The sequence below is a fragment of the Platichthys flesus genome, chromosome 20, assembly GCF_949316205.1.
Source record: "Platichthys flesus chromosome 20, fPlaFle2.1, whole genome shotgun sequence".
NCBI lineage: Eukaryota > Metazoa > Chordata > Actinopteri > Pleuronectiformes > Pleuronectidae > Platichthys > Platichthys flesus.
The window spans coordinates 13246296-13264425 of record NC_084964.1 but is presented as its reverse complement, the minus strand read 5'-3'; the positions used below and the strand labels follow the sequence as shown (position 1 = coordinate 13264425).

Here is an 18130-nt window from a genome sequence, read left to right as displayed (position 1 = left end):
TTCTTTGTCTCAATGTTCCAGCAGGTTCTGTGGAAATCCATATCGTAGATTTTGCCCGATTGTCATCAAATGATATAGTGTAAATGTAATGGGATCATCATGTCATCAACAACGAGAGTGAGCATCTTCATGCTCTGTGGCTGCTCAGTATGCAGCACAGCACTACTGACAGCATGTGGCACAAAGTGGGTTATGTAATACGGACTGATAAACTGGAGAACACAATGTAAACAGGAGCTTATCCCTGATTCATTGCATAGGTGGGTAAAGTGATACAATATCGTTGCCTCCCTACGCAGCCAGCAACGTGGGAATCGCCTGCAGACTCTGTTATCTGTGACAGAAGTTAAAGAACAGAGTAGCAGTGGTGGGAGGTGCACGGCAAAAACAACAATCTGCTGCTGTGCAAGCCTAGGTGCTCTCTCGAGGGAGAGGGGGAACAGAAAACACGAGCACAAGATGACGGGTTGGACCGAACACCCTGCGACGACGATGCTTGGGAGACCTTGATAAATAAAACAGCTCGTACTTTCCACACAGTCTTTGTGTGCAGCAGCCCAGGAGTGCTCACTAGGCTTTTTATCTCAAACTGATTTCAACCATTCACTGTCATGCTGAAGATACTGTTTGTCATGCAGCAATGAGCCGCTTTCACCGAGCATCATGAAGCCATTTCCCCCCGAAGGAGACCACTTGTGGATGCTCCAAAGCAAATCAGCAAACGGATGAAGCACAGAGCAAACTGCTAATGACTCAGTATAAGAAGGAAAGTGCTGCCTACAGACTCAGGAAGTTTCTCATTGAGGCCTTGTCTACACACACTGATGAGTGTATAATCCAAAGACATAGCTGAAGGGCTGTAAACATATCATTTCGGCGTGTTCACTTCGGAGAAATCATCTTCCCGCCTCACTACGCCTTGACCTCTTAAACATGAGCCGGGAAGTGGACTGTGGTCGAGGTCCGGCAACAACACAGGAAGTTCTGTCGGGACAAGAGCGTGACAGGAGCAGTGAGAGGGAAGAACAAAGCGGGTGTCGCTGCTGTGTCAGCCGCAGCAAAAAATGTTTTTCCACTCACAATAATTAAAGTTCAGCATGGGGCCAGTGCGAGGGCGATCAGGCACTGAGACCCGGCCTGGCATGTGAAACATCAGCAGCCCCGTGATTGGCTGAAGAGGGCTGGAGATATTTTAATTTGGAGGAACTCTATTTTTATTAGAAGTAGAAAATATGTCAATTATTCATTTAATGCTTTTCATTCATGCTTCTCAAAAAAAATCTTCAAGATTTCAGCCCGGATTTATGAGCCTGCACAAGGGACTATTGTGGTAATAGCGAGTCTGGATTGATACTACAGCAAACACTTTACAAGCAGCTGCTGTGTCTGAAACACAAGAGCAGCACAACCCAACAAAGCCGCGCTGCTTTAATGAAGAAGTCAGTCAAAAGTAATTGCGACAGTGCTCTGATGTCACGCTGCACAAGCCTCAAGTTGTTCTCCTCACATCAGCGGAGCGATGTTGAAAGGAGCTGGAGCCGGAGGAGTGCGAGTCACCTGCAGCTCCCGTTCTATCCCCTCGCTGTGGCTGGTCCCTCCTGTTCTGTTTACTCCTTTCAAAAAACATGAAAAATGACTCCGTGTTTTGCCAGTTGAATGCATTTAATGTGAGCAGGTAACATTTGTGGGTTTGTGTGGTGCTCGATAGGCAGGCGCCTCCACCAAGGGTAAAGTATATGTCTCCGAATTAAACAAAGTGTAAAAGGAACATTTTGTGGGTGTTACCCGAAATTGTTTCCAAAGTTATTGAGTAATCGTGCTGACTGATGTGGATGATACGTCTCCCACACACTCAAAAGTTATATTTCTGTCTGCAGATAATATTGACTTGAGGTTCTCTTGTGATGAGGCCATTTGATAAAACGCTCTGACTCGTAGAAAATAAATCGAAACGGGAGAAATTCAGAAACAAGCAGCTGCACCTTCGTGTCTGTCTGCGAACACAGGAAACGGTTTAACTCTGCTGTCTTAAAACCTGATTGTCACCAGGGACATTGTGAGCATTAACCATCCATTCAAACTCAAGTCAATTAGAAGGAGCATCATTTGTGAGAGCAAATGAAGCAAGAACAAGCGCAAGTTACTGAGGCACGGAGTCAATCCTCGCTGTAGCTTGGGAGTACAAGAGAAACATCTGGAAAGAGGATTTCAACGAGCTTCGTTTCCACGATGTGCCACAAAGCCCACTGATGATGTGGGAGCCATATGACTTGTCAAGTATGTCACTTCCTCCTCTAATGCCCCCAGGGGCTGCGGCCCAATCCAATCCTGGAAATCACAACCACGTAACACAGGCGAGAAGGAGAGGATGAGTATTCGCCGCAGCTCACAGTGGATTCGTGGATCGTATTTCCCAGGGAGAAGACGTCCATCACACACTGTTGACCAGAAGATCAGACTCTAATCTCCAGGAAATCAGGCAGCAGCCCCCCCCCCCTCTCCAGGGAGATCAGCGAGACCAGGACCTGACCGTGACCCGGCCGGAGGAGCCAGCGGGGTCAAATTATCCACACAAGACACGAGACACTCTCACTGTAGAGGAGGGCGGCGAGGAGGGTGGCCTCTGCCCTTGATTCATAACTGCTGCTAAGCTGGGTTCTACCGGCTGGAGTCCCACCTCAGCACTTTCTTCTGTCTTATCTTTTATTCATCATTTTAATACACTGGCAGCCCTCCCGCAACCAGGACTGTCAGAGGTCAGAGTTTCACACGGCGGCCATTTGTTTGCATTCTGTGACCGTTTCTCAAGACGGTGCTTCCTCCGAGTCTGTAACTAGGAGCTCCAGTGTGACGTTTTTACCCCAAAATCATCATTGTGTGTCATGTGAAATGGGAAACACAGAAGCTACTAGTGAAAAGTGGGTCTGGAGCTGTGGAAGTGTATAACTCTTCTGAAGGTGTCATTAAAAGGACCAGAAACACAGTAGTCTCCATTTAAATTATTGAGCGTGGAGGTGGTGAGAAGAACTCATATAATGAGGAAGAACTGGGACTGAAAGTTAATATTCAGAGATTCGAGCAAAGGTTGAAGGTCATTTATCTTCTAATGGAAGAGAGCCTATTGTACATGAAAATATTAATTAACTAATAATACATTTTTTGAGTGAAAGTGTGTGAATGACAGGGCTTCAGCTTTGAGGTGCATATGTAAAGCAGTGCTGTGTTTCCACTTCATTTCCCAAAGAATAATTTATCAGGATGAATCTTGTTATCTAACTTACCCTGATGAATTCAATTAAATCTTGAGACATCTCTGAGTGTGCATTTCACTGTTTTGTCTACTGTTAGAGATACGATCTGTCTAACAGTGGTCCTACAGTCGCTTTAATTAAATGTCTTAATTTCATCCTGTCTTGCATTTTGTATCAGTGGCCAGATCCTGCCGTCTCTTGATATTGATTCTTTGCTTGTGAAATATGAATCCGCCTTGCTGACAGAATTTGCGATGTAGTTTCAAATAAAGGACAGTGGAGACAGAATTTCAAAATGCTGACTGACAAGAGGAAACTTATCTGAGCGGCTGGGAAGAAAGAGAAACTGCAACGTGGACAAGAAGTCGTGAACTTTCCTTTCTAAATTCACGGACACACTCGCTGCTGCGTGGGAGGATTGGATGTTTTGGGGATCTGTGAAAGACTTGCCAATCAGTCTCTCATCGCCTTGAGGTGCATCTCTCTTGTTTTTAAATTGCCAATAATGTGGGTGGCAGTCACAGCCTCTAACATTTACGTTGAGCACCATTAGCTACTCAGCAACTTGTCCAATCCAATGTTTCCCCGCCGACACTGAAACTACCAGAATAATGATCAGAGTAAGAGACACACCGAAAACAAGTGCTGAGGCCAGACGTTACCCCCTTCACCTCGTCGACCACCTTTTTCCTGTGCTCAGCACCAACACCTGCTCCTGCTCACCTCCCCGCCCTCTTTACGAGACCTGACAGCCCGTCTCTCCGCCTGAGGACCAAAGTTCAATCCACTGTTAATCTTCTTTTTTGGACAAGAAGCAGGCGGACCTGGGGGAAAAGCAGTTGGTAATTAATCCAATGGGGAATGTTGACTGTTTCCAGTGGAATGCGTCTGAGCCCACGCAGCCGCTGAAATGGCTCCCATCCAAATTGGCAACCACATAATTTTACCGGGGGTGGGGGGGGGGAAACCACAACACTTGTATGAGAAGAACAAGAAAAATGTTGTGGCTAGAACATTGACTGCTAAATTCAAATTTATAACAACAACACAGTCGTTGGGTATTTCTACATCGGCATGTTGTTGACATTTGAAGGACACATTTGAAAACAATCACTGAACTTGGAGTCGGTAAACCACCTCTAAAATCGGACTTTATGGCCCATCTGTGCAACACTTGAATACAGTGCATATTTTGGTAAACACTCAATGGGACTATAATGAGAGCCAATGAAGTCGAGAACTTCAAAGCAGAGTGCTCAGAGTGGATGTTTCCCGACAGAGGGTGTCAAGAGTGAATATAAAAGTTTGAGTGGCCTAAAACATGCAGCAACCTTATATGAGTGATAATAAAACATTAACTGCAAGGCGTTAGTTTTGCACCGTGTGGGTGATAAACTACTGTTGAGATAGACTGAACTCCTGCCCCCATCTGGTAGTGGTAGTAACTGTTGTCCAGACTGAAATGTCTCAAGAATATCTGGATACAATTTCTGTGAAAGTTTGGACGTGACACTGAGCTGTCCTGCTGATTCTGGGGCTGTTTCACTCTCTTTTTAATAATCATTGGCCCTTGAGGTGAATTACTGCCAGTGGCCTGGAGTCACTACGTCCGTATTAATGGTCTCTCTCCGTTTCATTATGTTCCACTTGGAAGCATCTGAGTGACACCTACTTCTGGATTTCAGTAGACTTTTCTAGTTTTCGGCTTAATATGGAAGTTTTTAATATCAAGGTAGTTTGACACCGGCAAAGCCTTAGACCCCTTCGAGGTCCTGCTCATCCGATTATTTCCACTGACTTCAATATAAAACGCAATTAAAGTGGTTCTGCATTCAAAGAGTTAATCTAAGTTCACACACAGAAGAACACATAATGTATCGAATGAAGAAATGAGAGTCCTCATTCAGGTTTTCCCTTCACAGCACTGATGTCATACATAATTGTGAGTGATCATTCAGTGGCTCCAGATTGGGGGATGATTTAATTAAATCATAACTTACTTGTTTTGCATTTATCACACTTAGGCCGTGTTAGCAAACACTTTTCGGCTTGTTAGCAGCCAACTGTGTGATCGTATAAAATCCAGCCCTACCTATCAGTACTACTTAGGTTAACACAAGGTCTGTGTGACAGATTTGTGAAGTGTTAAGGTTTTATAGGCTTCCCTTGGTCGCTGCAGAATGTAAAGGACCCGTGGGATGTGGGGTGTCGCTTATAAGTCACTGTTCTCAGTCCGCACATATTTTTATTTGTCCTCCTGGTTGCCCAACCAGACAGATGGAGATGGTGATGGTACCCAGGACTCGTGTAAGCTGAAGTCCCTGAGGACTGGTCCACCTACTAAGGAAACTGAGACAGGGACAAGGTACAACGACACTGACAGAAGAATTGTGTTTGTGAACATTTACAAAGTAGGACACTGTAATTTACAGAACCAATTTACAGCACGAGACAAAACAACCCGAGCCCAACCCAGACCTGACAGGCATTCGGTTTTCTGTGTCTGACCCAAAGCTTAATGTTCTCCCAGGCCCATGCTGCCTAAAAAATCAATTAAATAGCCCAGCCTATGGGTCCTGATGGGTCCTGATGGGCTAGAGTTGGGTATCCACACTTAAATCTAGAAGCACTTATTTTTTCTCTGTGTACTCTCACCACTGGTATCATTTATTCACAGAATTTTTGTCACATAGTCTTTTCTACATGTGTGCAAACCTCTACTCCAAAATTTTGAATTATTTGTCGACCACACTTTGCAAGTTCAAAATCTCATTGGCCTCAATTTGAGCCCATTAACCTGAGTCGCCAACATCAAACAAGCTCCTTTCCCCAATCCTGCGGTTGAGATGGTTCCCAGGGTATTTTGGCACAGTCTGAGAAATGTTCTTCACACTAGAGACACAACTTGGATAGCTCCACTCAGTGAACCGTATTAAAAGATGTCAGCCAAATTATTAAAGACTGCACTTTTCCATCTGTGACTTCTGTGTGAGTGACGATGAGGAGCGATGTTTTCAGAGCATCTCCCTGTTTTTGCCTTTAATTCCCCACTTTCGGTGAGCCCACTTGCAGACGTGAAGTAATCCTGTGCAGTGGCGTCTCCCACCTAGTAAACAGTGAGAGCTTTATCTCTATCTGCGCTGAGCCTCCTGCCAGATAGGGATATGTGCACGGATTGAGTGTTGGCCTATGACTGCCAAGAAAACGGGTAAATTGACAAAACGTGTGCTATTACCGAGTCGGCTGGCTTATTGCACAGCCGCTCGACAGCACATATACGGTTTTAGGGAGGCACCTCGAGGGCATCCCAGAGGATCCATGATATTAAGATGCTTTCTGGATTTTCTTTATGAGGTGCTGTGCTTCATCTTCTCCCTGGTTCCAGCGTAATCAAGGCTTGGACACACAGACAGGAAGGTTGATTTTCCCAAATTAAATCTGAGAATAAAGAGGTCTCCTTTGAAAACGGGGGATTAAAAGCGTGGTATCTTCATTTTTAAAGTTGCCATGTTCCATCTCTTTCACAGAGGGATTACTTGCGCTGTAATTTGAGTGTCAGATTTAGCATAAATTGCAATAATACTCCTGTCTTGTTTAGTATGCTCTGGAAGTAGATGGTAGCAAAAAAAAAAAAAAGTCTAATCCCAATTCTACCTGCCTGGCCACATCCTAATATATGGAGGGAGGGGTAACGGTCTTTTAATGACAACAACACATCCATCATGCAGTGTGAACAATTTCCCATAGTTTGACAAAAAGGTTCATACTGGCAGCGGCTGCCTCCTCAGATATGAAGCTCCAACTCCAAATTAACTTTTGCAGGGACAAACCCACAAAATGATAGCTGCAGCGACGAAAATAACATTTGCAGAAGATTCCTCGTGGCCCGGGCCAGGTTGTGAGCATCTGCGGTAACTTGAGCTCGATGTCGACCTTTGAACTCCGACAGACGCGCGGATGGGTGGCGAGTGAGTGCAAGTTTTTTTGTTTACCTCCACCTCTCGTTTAAAGGGTTAAATGAGCCCCGGGGGCCGCTGCTGCTTGAACTCTTAATCACAAGCTTAACCGTGCATTTGGTGCCATTACTGGGAGGGCAGTGTTAAGAGGAATTGAACTTCAATCAGTCTCAATGCTCTGTCGGTCGTTTAGAAAACCACAGACGGCACGGTGCAGAGAAATGGAGGCTGTATTGAGAGTTGCTCGTTTAAAAGTAATAATTGGAAAACAAACACTTCTCTCCACAATGCTGTCCCTTTGTGGAGAGACCCCACAGGTCCACGCCGAGGCCCATTACAGTGACATCTGGGAGACGGATGCTGGAGTCAAGCACAACCACTAATAATGGCTCTTTCAGCTACCATAAACTAAAATAATAAGCCTTAACTAAGGGATTCCATGGCAGCCCATGAAAGCATCCATCACCCAGTGGTAGAGTAAATATAGATTGTAAAAGTCATGCGTGTAAAAATAGATTCACGAATGTTTTCCAGGAATACAAAATAACCAAAATACTGATGCCTGTTATTTATGTAGTATCGTGTAAGTCAATGAATAGGGCCTCATTATATATATATTTTTTTAAGATTAGGTATTTAATTGCAAATTAATTCAGAACTGTATGAAAATAAAATCAGAACACACAAATCTTGACGCACAAACTAAGGACTTGTTACTTTTCCCCCCAAAATGTGTTTGTCTTACTTTCTTGAACATTTTGAGCTCTTCTAAAACTATCATGTGTGCGTTTTCTGACGACCTACCATTAAACAGTTAAAGAAATGGTTAAAGAATGATTAAAGGTCCTGGTTAGAGGGAACCAACATTGGTTGTTGGTTGGGCGTACCATGTGGATTGTGGCGATTTTGGAAAAAACACATGATTCTGCAAGTTTTGTGTTTTTCAAAGCAGACTTATTGAAGATATTTATGGACATTGTAGACAATAACCCTCAGAGAGTCAGAGCCACTTAATCTAAGAATATACATGTGTCTGGGAGTTTTACTGACGTGTAATTCCGAGAGGTATGAATGTTGACATCAATTAAAAAAATTAAACTAACGTTTTAAAAGCATCTTAAATGCTTTTCTCATCCCGCTGCATCTCTTTACCACACGTGTCCCCTCTGCCACGGTCCCCCCGTCAACTCCGTCACGGTCCTCTAAGCAGGCATAACTCATAGTTTACAAATTCTATGGTTTAAATCAATCAGCGCCTTTAGAAAGAATAAATCAATAACGTAATAAAATCCAGTGAAAGTAGAAAATGTAAAGTCTAATTATGTATTAGTTTTCAGCAGTATATTATTAATAATCAAGAGTTGATATCAGTAATGTGGTCTCTAATGTGTAGAGATATTTACATAATTGTAAACATGCAATTTACCCTGCCTTAGTAATAATATTCCCACACCACAAAGTGCCATAAATCAAACCAGTAGCTGCATTAGGGCTCTGTTCTCATTCACCAGCCTCACGTCTGTTTGGCACAACTGGGTACAGATGGGGAGGGGAGGAAAAGCCAGTTTGGTTTCCCGCGTGTCATTAATAAAGGCAGTGACCCTGGACTTGGCAGCGGCACGCAGCATCTCGGGGACGCCAGATTTACCTTCCTCCTCTGCACCTGAAAGTCCCAGCGTGACGTCCACATCGTTCATGGGGAGAAGAACTGTCCGAGCGAAACGTAAATCAAAGTGAAACGGAAGAGAAGGCTTGTGTTCTTTGAAGGCATGTTTGTTTTCATGGGTGAGCTATTATGTCCATGCTGTTGACTGATATGATAAGTCACACTCATCCCTTTAAATACAATGTTAGTTTCCCCCATGTGATAGAATTCTACTCAACAATGCTCATAACAGCTCATGACACTTTCAAAATCCAGAATTGTCATTTTCATGACAAGAAAACGTCACCATGGGAAGTGGGGCATTTAATGTTATTCACCATATCTCCAGAAAACAGGTATGGTTTGGTTTTACCAGCAGAATGGGAATATAAATGTCTGGAGTACTGCATGCTGTTAAAACATCTATTCACTTTGTTTACTAGACCCAATAACACCGCAGAAGAAAAACTGTGCAAGTCATTTCCAAGATAAAGCAGATTAATGTCCGTGGGGCATGTTAGCTTGATCGCGAGGAGCTCATCAATCACGATGACAAACAGCCTCAGACCGCCGCCTCGGACGGACGGCATCTTCTAGAGTGGTTGCTCCACCGCAGCCACATAAATCCTGCCCGGTGATCCACTACTCTTATCAGGAATACATAACATAACTTCATTGGAGGACTAATCCATCACCAGGCCCCCGGCGTGCAGCATTATTTTCAAAAGTCCAACTCCCACACTCGAGTGTAATGCCTGGAAAAACAGCCAGATACTGTCTTCCGTATAGATCATTCAGTCTAACGTGGAGTCTGCTGTCATTTCGATGTTACACAAAAAAAAACACAGCAGTCTGTCGATGAAACATTAATGCAATGGTGGGGGGTGGGGGGGGGGTACTGATGACAGGCGTGTAGAAAAAGATTGCATCCTCAAGAGCTGACATCTTTCCATGGGCTGCAGAATAACCCGAGACTTAACTTTTTAAATAGACACGCATCTGACAGGCGGATTTGTCTATGTTGATGCACACGCACCATTATCTGCATCCTGATGAGAGGCGTATGTGTAACTACCGCAGTTTGTTCCGAATGAGCAGTCTTTACTTTAAACCACGCTTTGCTTGTTTCTGTCATTGGCCCTGATGTAAATTAGAGAGAAAAAGAGGTGGGTTGTTTTCTCTTCCAGCTGTTTGCTTCCTTTAGTTTTTCAAATACTTAAAGTTAAGGGACTGTAATCGGAGCAGAGCTTGCGTCTGACAGTCGAGGCACCACAACCAGCAAGTCCTCACATTTTAAAGCTATAGGGACTAATTGTCTCGGGCAATAACCAATAATCTGTCAGCACAGAGTAACCAGGTTGAAGGGGACACTCACTGTACAGCGCTTCTCCACTTCCTCCCACCATCTAGAAATAAAGACAACATATCCAGGATATGAACGCCTGCATCGGTAGCAGTAGGGGGATGGAGCGGCAGTATTTGAGGTCAGTCTCGGCTGTCAATCATGGCGTTTAACCCCCGTTTTTATAGCGTCACAAAACTAATTTAAACCAAGGATAGCAGGAACATGAGCACTGGAAAATAGTTGTTATAAGAACTATCTAAAAGGAAAGAATCCATCTTGCCGGAAAAAATATATTTAACGTGTATCTTGACTTTTTAGTTTGGTCCATGTCTCATCCACTAACATGGAGGAGGCAAGGTTAACGACCTATACTACAGTCAGCCACCAGGGGGCAATTAAGACGCTCTCATTTATAATCATGTCAGTAATCTTTACAAAGAGATATATATATATTGCTCAAAGTATGTTTTCTTGTTTGAACACTGACATGTGGTGGGTTGAGATGTGCTTTTTTTCACAGTTTGACCTTGTTAAGAGTTAATGTTGCCTGCGTCCATCTTGGTCTTGGGTCCATATGGACAGCCTGAGTGCCCTGTGGCCCAGAGGAGCCCCGTCGAGCTGCACACTGTGGCCCCCGATGCACACTTGACACTGGGCTTCCTGTCGCAGTGACTAAAATAAAAGACCCTTAAAAGAGAGGTCAAACGCTTCATTTGAGAAACACAGGCTGCTGCTCTCAGGCTCTCAGGCTGAAAAACTGAGCTGTATCCCTTGGGGGGTGGGGGGGGGGGTGAAAGAAGTGTCGGAGTTATCAGAGCGGGGCAACAATCTGTGAGTCACTGGGAAATCGAAGAAATGGAGTGGATCTGAAGGACTGGTCAGAGGTTTGTTTTGGGGGAGTGAGACACTCTGTCTGGTGCAAAATGTCCCAGTCGAGTCTGTCTGGGAAGCTGGCACAGAGTCAGGTCGAGCCAACTCTATGTTCATCGTGGCTTCTGATTTCTAGTTATTTCTGATGAATAATTATGCAACAGGGGCCTTGACACAAAATGAATCTAGATGCAAATCAGCACATTTCCCTGAGATTTATGGAAGACAATAAACACGGCATTCCACTTATTTTGGAAATTAAAACAGGGTGACTAAACAAGAGCAAACACCAGCCTGTTGAGACCATGTGACATTAAATACAGGATGACAGGAAACAAATCCTTTAAATTCTTTATTTGGACCCAGAGTGTCTTCCTTACCGAGAGCTGCTGTGCCTGTTTTGTAAATGACTCAAAATCTTGTAACAACACGGGAACAAGATGGTCAAATAATACCAGCAAATCCCCAGACGCCTCTCTCTCCAAAATAAAGCTTTTTCCATTTGAAACTAATCCAGTGGGGGGGTTCAACGTTTGGCCAAAGCACTTGGACATGTTTAATCTCTGTCAGTGTCTAATGACCTTAAATCTATGATTTTGAAAAGGGCAACAAGCCTGTGTGTGCTCGCTGCCAAACTCTCCCCAGTTTCCCTGATGAAGTGGCCATAAAAGGGCATTTTTAAAGATGAGCACCCTTCCCCTGAGAAATTATTTCAAACAAAGATTTCAATAACAAAGACATCCCAACTTTGTCTGCATCGCAATAATTAAGTCTGCAGCCGGTCGGTTCCTGAAAGAGACCGTATCACCGGAATCCTAATGGATGGAAAAAGCTATGTCTGAAAATCGAATTCCTGCTAAGATCTCACTGACATGTAATCAAAGTCGGGTTGAAAAACTTTATCATCTTTCTGTATCATAACTTGTAGCAGATATAAATATTATTCATCCCGACTTCTGTGTCTTTTTTCAACACGCTCTCTCTTGAATGTAGCACCAAAAGCTATGTGTTTCGCATGCAGATTTGACAGCGTGTGGCGGGGGGGGATTCATTGTTTATTTACTTTAAGCTCCCTCTAAATGAATACTTAATCAACGCCCCATAAACAGCCACGTTAACGTTCCGTCTAAATCAAGAACAATCAGCCTGGAAACATTATAGCTCAACTTATCACAGACAGAGTAATTCATCAAAGGGGCTTCAGTCACCCAGTAGAAAACGAGGAGGCGGGGGGTGGGGGGGGCTTTTTTTTGCCAGAGACGGGCCACGCACGCTACTACCAGTCTTGGCATTTAAATCATTCTAATCATCCATCCCACTCGCTGCATAATAATACACTGCAGCGATAAAGATTCCCCCTCCACATTTACGACACCTACGTCTCAGCCTCCCACGCAGACACTGTGTCAACTCACAAGCAGGCAGCTACTCTCGGCTCACACGCGGCACTTAATACGTGTAGAAATCACGTAAACATTGCATGTGCATCGTTGTGAAACGGGCGCCTAAAAAACGTGAAGGGCCCTTTAGCGCTGTGAGTAAATCTTGTTTTCATCATCTCTATTGGTTTACAGGTTTATTCTGTGATATTGTAACGAAACGAATCAATTGAAATGCCTGGTTTTGCTTGGTTAAATGTTTTTTGTATTTATATAGTGCTCTTCTAGTCTTGATGACCACTCAATGCGCTTTACAGTACAGTTTTACATTCAACCATTCACACATTCACACACACATTCATTCATACAGTGCATCTATTAGCAGCACTTTGTTGTTCTATCAGGGGCAGTTCGGGGTTCAGCATCTTGCCCAAGGACACTTCGGCATGCAGATGTGGAAGACTGGGGATCGAACTGCCGACCATCAGGTTGGAGGACGACCCTCCAACAGCCTCCTTTCCCTCAGCCACAGCCGCCCATAGGTTAGCAGCACAGACCCCCAAAATATTCCCACAAGTCATAGAAAAGCAGCAAACCCTTACGTTTCAGTTGCCTTAAAACCATAGACCTTGCATATCTGACATTTACATTGTTTAATGAATTTCCACTAATTCACTAACTCCTCCAGCACTTTTGCTCTCCAACTCCAACTGCTTCTGCATTTGCATCACGCCTTTTCTCTGATGAAGTTCACTTTCCCATACGGCCGATGTGCTGGCAAGCAGCTTCCATGCACCTAATTCAAAGCTCAAGTACAGTAATTAAAACCCCTCGTATTACTCTGCACATTAACTTCCTCAACTGGAGCCGTGAAGAGGAGAAGAGGAGGAGAGAGAGGTTAAAGTGATGTGATGCACCCTGAGGGCTTGTCCCCAACCATTAACCAGCTCTCCCATGCATCCATACATTCCTGCAGCACATACTGAGGATGTTTACGTCCTGGGATGTGTTCGAAAGCAGCTGAGTCGGGCGAAAAGGGCCAGATGTGCAAAGTGCTGTACGTTTGGGAGCCGGTGAAGGAAACTGTGGCCAAAAATAGAAAACATACCAGTAGTCAGTAGTTGCTTATATTTATCACGACAAGTGTCTAATTATTATTTCTCCTTAAGTTTAAAGATATCATTTTACTCCAGGTGGTTGTGGTTTTGAACTCCTCTTTGTGGACAGAGACAAAAACTTGTTAAACCGCAAAACATTTAACAAATCTGAGGTAGAACAGTCAAACCAATAATGAGTTCTACCTTTGTTACATTGTTATTGATGAAAATTATATTGTGGTGATTCTTTTTATAGTTTTTTTTCTATTGCCCAGCCCTTATATGTTAATGTTCTTTCAACGTCTTTCAACAAACTGCTAACTGCTGGTCTACAAACACTTTGGTCAGAATTTATCTTGGCTGTGGGAAATACTATGGACACCTACTGTTAACTACCTGTAGTTGAAGCGACAACAATGTTTCAAGGGGTTGTTTGGTTGTGTTCAACAATGGAGAAGTAATTCTGTGACTTGACACAGAACTTACATTGTAGTCATGGCTGTGGCTCATGGGGTAGAGCGGGCAGTCTGCTAACCAGAAGATCGGCGGGTCGATCCCAAGATACTGAATCTCCATATTGGGATTGTGAATGATAGAGAAAAAAAAAGCATTACAGTTAACTTGTTGAAATCTTATGAAACCATGTGTACAGCGGGCTTTGATGGCCCAGTCTAACATTATGTCTAATTATTAACTTGTGTAAATAAAACAAAAATAAATAGGAAATAATGAGGTTCCCAGTCAATGTCATGTGAGCCTGGCAGCAGTGTGTGGTGGGTGTGTGTGTGTGGTGTCTCAGGTGTAGGACAAAGAGATGAGAGGACCGCTCCATCCCTCCTGAGGCTTCCCCTGCTCCTATTGGTCAGCGGGACAGCCTTTTGTTTTGGCTCTCACGGTTGAGGAGCCCCGGCAGCATCTCATGAATGGAAGCCAAATATTCCCTGCATGCCCAGCAACAAAGAAAATGCCAAAGATCTGGACTTTAGAACAAGCGCCATCCCATTCCGGAGCTGCTCGACGGGTGGCGAGGAGACTTTGTATTCTCCAGCTCGATTATTGATTATTAATCCCAGTTTGAAATATCTGCACGACTCGCGAGTGTGCTTCTAACGAAGGGGGCAACTGAGTGAAGTTGGGTGAGAAAACATAGTGAGCCATTCATCCTCTATGTGCGGGCTGCGGGAGCCTCTCCGCTGAAAGGAGCCCGTTATATCGGCGACGTCTCCGCTTTTACACATAGGGCAAACACATGCACACGCACGCACGCAGTCACACACACACAGGCAGTCAAATCACCCAAAAACTTTTCCATTTCTGCAGCTCGGGTCTTGCAGCCTGGAAAAAAAAGCGAGGGCATGAACTTCCAGACACACACTCACACGCGCACACACGCGCACGCAGGAGCATGGAAATAAAAATGAGATCGATACAGTCGCTGGAAATTAAAACGCCAGTTGCTGACACCGGAGTGTTGAAGTATATAAATCCAGTGGCGTTAGAAATAGAAAGGATAAAGAAACCTACCATTAGTTTCCTCTCGGTGCCGGCAGCGCTCACACCACCACCCCGACCAAACTACTTCTCATCGCCGCCTCGCATGTGTCTCCATCTAGGTCGCCGGTCACGCGATGACTGGCATTTGTAAATCCGTGTGATGACTGCAAATCCTAATATTATTATTCTGATTATTTGTGTTCATCCAGTGGAGGTTGCGTGTGAACAAGTTGCAGACTGTGACAGCTCCTGCTTCTCTCTCTCTCTCTCTCTCTCTCTCCAAATGTGAGCGGTGGGAGTCACTCTGTGATTCTCCTCTCTCTCTCTCTCTCTCTCTCTTTCTCTCTGTGTCTCTATGTGTGTGTCTCTCTCTCTCTCTCTCTCTTTGTGTCTGTCTATCTGTCTTGTTTGGGGTGAAGGGGCGCAAAAGGACGAGGGGGAGTTCTCATACAAAGAAGGGTTAGCCAATGAGCCTATATATAGATTTATATATAGATCCATTTATATATATGCAAATAAGACAAGTCCTCTATTATATATAAACATATGTCAAAAGGTATCATCAACACGCTCACTAGGTCACTGAGAACTATCCAAATTATGCATTCTTGCTTTATTCTCAAAACGAATCACTCTGACATTTTTTTTTTCCGGATATTTTCCGGACATTTAACCAACATTGAACGTACAGCCACTCTAGAAAATCTCTGGGAAAATGTCCAGACTTCAGTCCATGTCATAAGCTATAGAAACAGGTATTTATGACACATTATTAAAGATGTGCATCCTCAGTAGAAACCAACGGTCTTGAAGCTGCAGAGCCGCAGTCAGGGAAGGAAAGTAGGTGATTAATAAAAGTAATTAAGTGAGGGATCAACACATAGATGGCTGTCTGTTGTCTTGTGTGGTTTATTCAGTGGATCCGGGCAAACTGGGGGAGCTGGAACAGTATTGAGAGATGAGCGCCAAAAAGATAGTAATTTGGCGTTGCATTGTAATTCTTTGAAGCTGTGAGCATCACGAAAGTTGTATTCATGTTCACTGAGGACACAAATCTATAAAATAGGAAATGTACTCTATACTGTCTTTATTATTGTTGGGGCGAACTGACCCTTCAGGCTCAGCATCGACTGCTCCGGCACTAAAAGCAACATAAATCTCAGTAGGAATCTCCAAGAGCGCTACATGGCCAAGTCTCTGTTGGACCATCATTGGATTATTGTGGTGCTCAGTTAAAGGGGGGGGGGGGGGTGACAGTGGGGGAGGGACAGATGACGGCAAGACAGCTGCTGCTCGCTGGCTGGTTAATCAGAACGTCCACGGAGGCAAAGAAGGATTTATAGGAGGGAGGCCATGTCATGTCTGTAAGTTTGTGAGACTGTCTTTGCTTTACGACTCCAGTGTGCCGGCGGTATCCACAGTCACTGCTAAAGATCAGTATTAGACATTTTAGACAATAACAAGGGTCTCGCCGCGCAGAAAAGGAAATATAACAGAATCCACCGCAATTACTAGAGAAAGAAAGCAAAGGTCAATACCCTCCCCATCGATTTGAGAATGTGTGTGTGTGTGTGTGTGTGTGTGTTCATCTGTTGGTGTTTCGGCCACACGCCCACCATCCCCTGCTCCCGCTTGATGAAGTCCAGCAGAGAGATGGATGGGAGCCAGATGATTCAACCCGGACACATCCAGGCGATTGAGCCGCGACACGAAATCAAAGCTTGACCACGTGAAGTCGCAATTCTGTCAGCGAGAGGTTGATGGGAAATATCGCATGTTATTTCAGTAATGGCCCCACAGGCCTGATACTGTCGCCGAGTCAGTCATCACTATCATTATCATCATCGCCATCCCTGGGATGGCTCTCATTAAGTTTCTGTTATTTTCTCACATGCTGGTTGCAACATCGATTGTCTTTTTCTACATCTCCTTTTCTCTATTGCAATAAACAAACTTCATCTTCTCTTCTCACAATGTGAAGTTGTGCAGCTGCGTCTCGTCTCACACGTGGACGATCCCAATCTGTCTCACTGGCAATTCGCCTCTGACGGCAACAATGATGATGATGATGATGATGGTGCTGAAGTGATTGTGCAATGGCTGGTTGTCTCTTCAGCAAGTCATTCAAAGCATATGAGTCACTCTGCCTGCAGCGTGCCCCATATCTGCAGTCAGACATCCCTCTCAGCAGCAGCCTGTCTCAGCCTCTGTCTCTATTAAAGCCCAGAGGAAATTACGGACAAGGAAACTAATTCGAAAAAAGTCTCCAGTCCTGCTTGTTTTTTTCGTTTTTCTGTGTGTTCTGGGCTCAGAAAATTGGATTTCATCACACATTAGGTGGGCGGCGGCTGGAAACGAGCATGTTCATGCGTGTGCCTGTGTTTTTCACCTTCAAGCCAATACCAGAATCACTGAATTACCAGATATATGGACCAGAGCCTCTGGTAAGTGACCTTGGCTGTGCCGTTCTCCAGGTGGCAACATTTGGCAGCATCATATCAGGTTCATCATTGCTTAGTAATGGTGGCCATCATTTCAAGCTTGGCCTTTCTCCATCACCCCACTTGCTCTTCAAGCCTACGAATTTGATCAAAGAAAACACAAAGTACTCCGTGAAGTTAAGTTGTTCGTGTGTCCTTGAAATGGGAAAAGCTTTTATTTTGTAGATGAGACCAAAATGACTTTTCACTGAAGTGCCAGGCTGATGTAACATATGTATTTGTATCTGCAAGGTTAACATCCATCCCAGGATTTGTAATATTTCGGTCCCTCCTGGATTGTTAAATCCTGAGATATAAATCACCAACGAGTCTGGGAGACCCCCCACAGTTCCTTTGTAAGGGAGTATTTTTTATGATCAGCTAGACAATGTCAGCTTCTTTGAGGGGACTTTTTTTTTCTTTCCTGCATAATGAAAAGAGTTTAAAAAGCTGCCGCAGGACGGTCAAATGAGAAATAATAACTTTTACAGATTCCCGTTGGTGCGAGGGGGGAAGGAAAAGATAAAAATCACGTGGGGTATTTCTGAGGAAAGAGTGAATGCTGACCTCAAGCCTAAATGATTCACTGTTTCCACTGAAATGGGATGAAAAT

At 44.2% G+C, this 18130-nt stretch overlaps 1 protein-coding gene across 1 annotated transcript in view; it reads right to left on the bottom strand.

Annotated features, from left to right (window-relative positions):
• chst15 (carbohydrate (N-acetylgalactosamine 4-sulfate 6-O) sulfotransferase 15) overlaps positions 1-15284 on the bottom strand; it is a 32156-nt gene extending 16872 nt beyond the window's left edge. The window contains exon 1 of the mRNA XM_062413648.1: positions 15068-15284. The gene's annotated coding sequence lies outside the window, so the exon portion shown is untranslated. The remainder of the gene's footprint in view (positions 1-15067) is intronic.
• Between the last annotated feature and the right edge of the window lie 2846 nt (positions 15285-18130).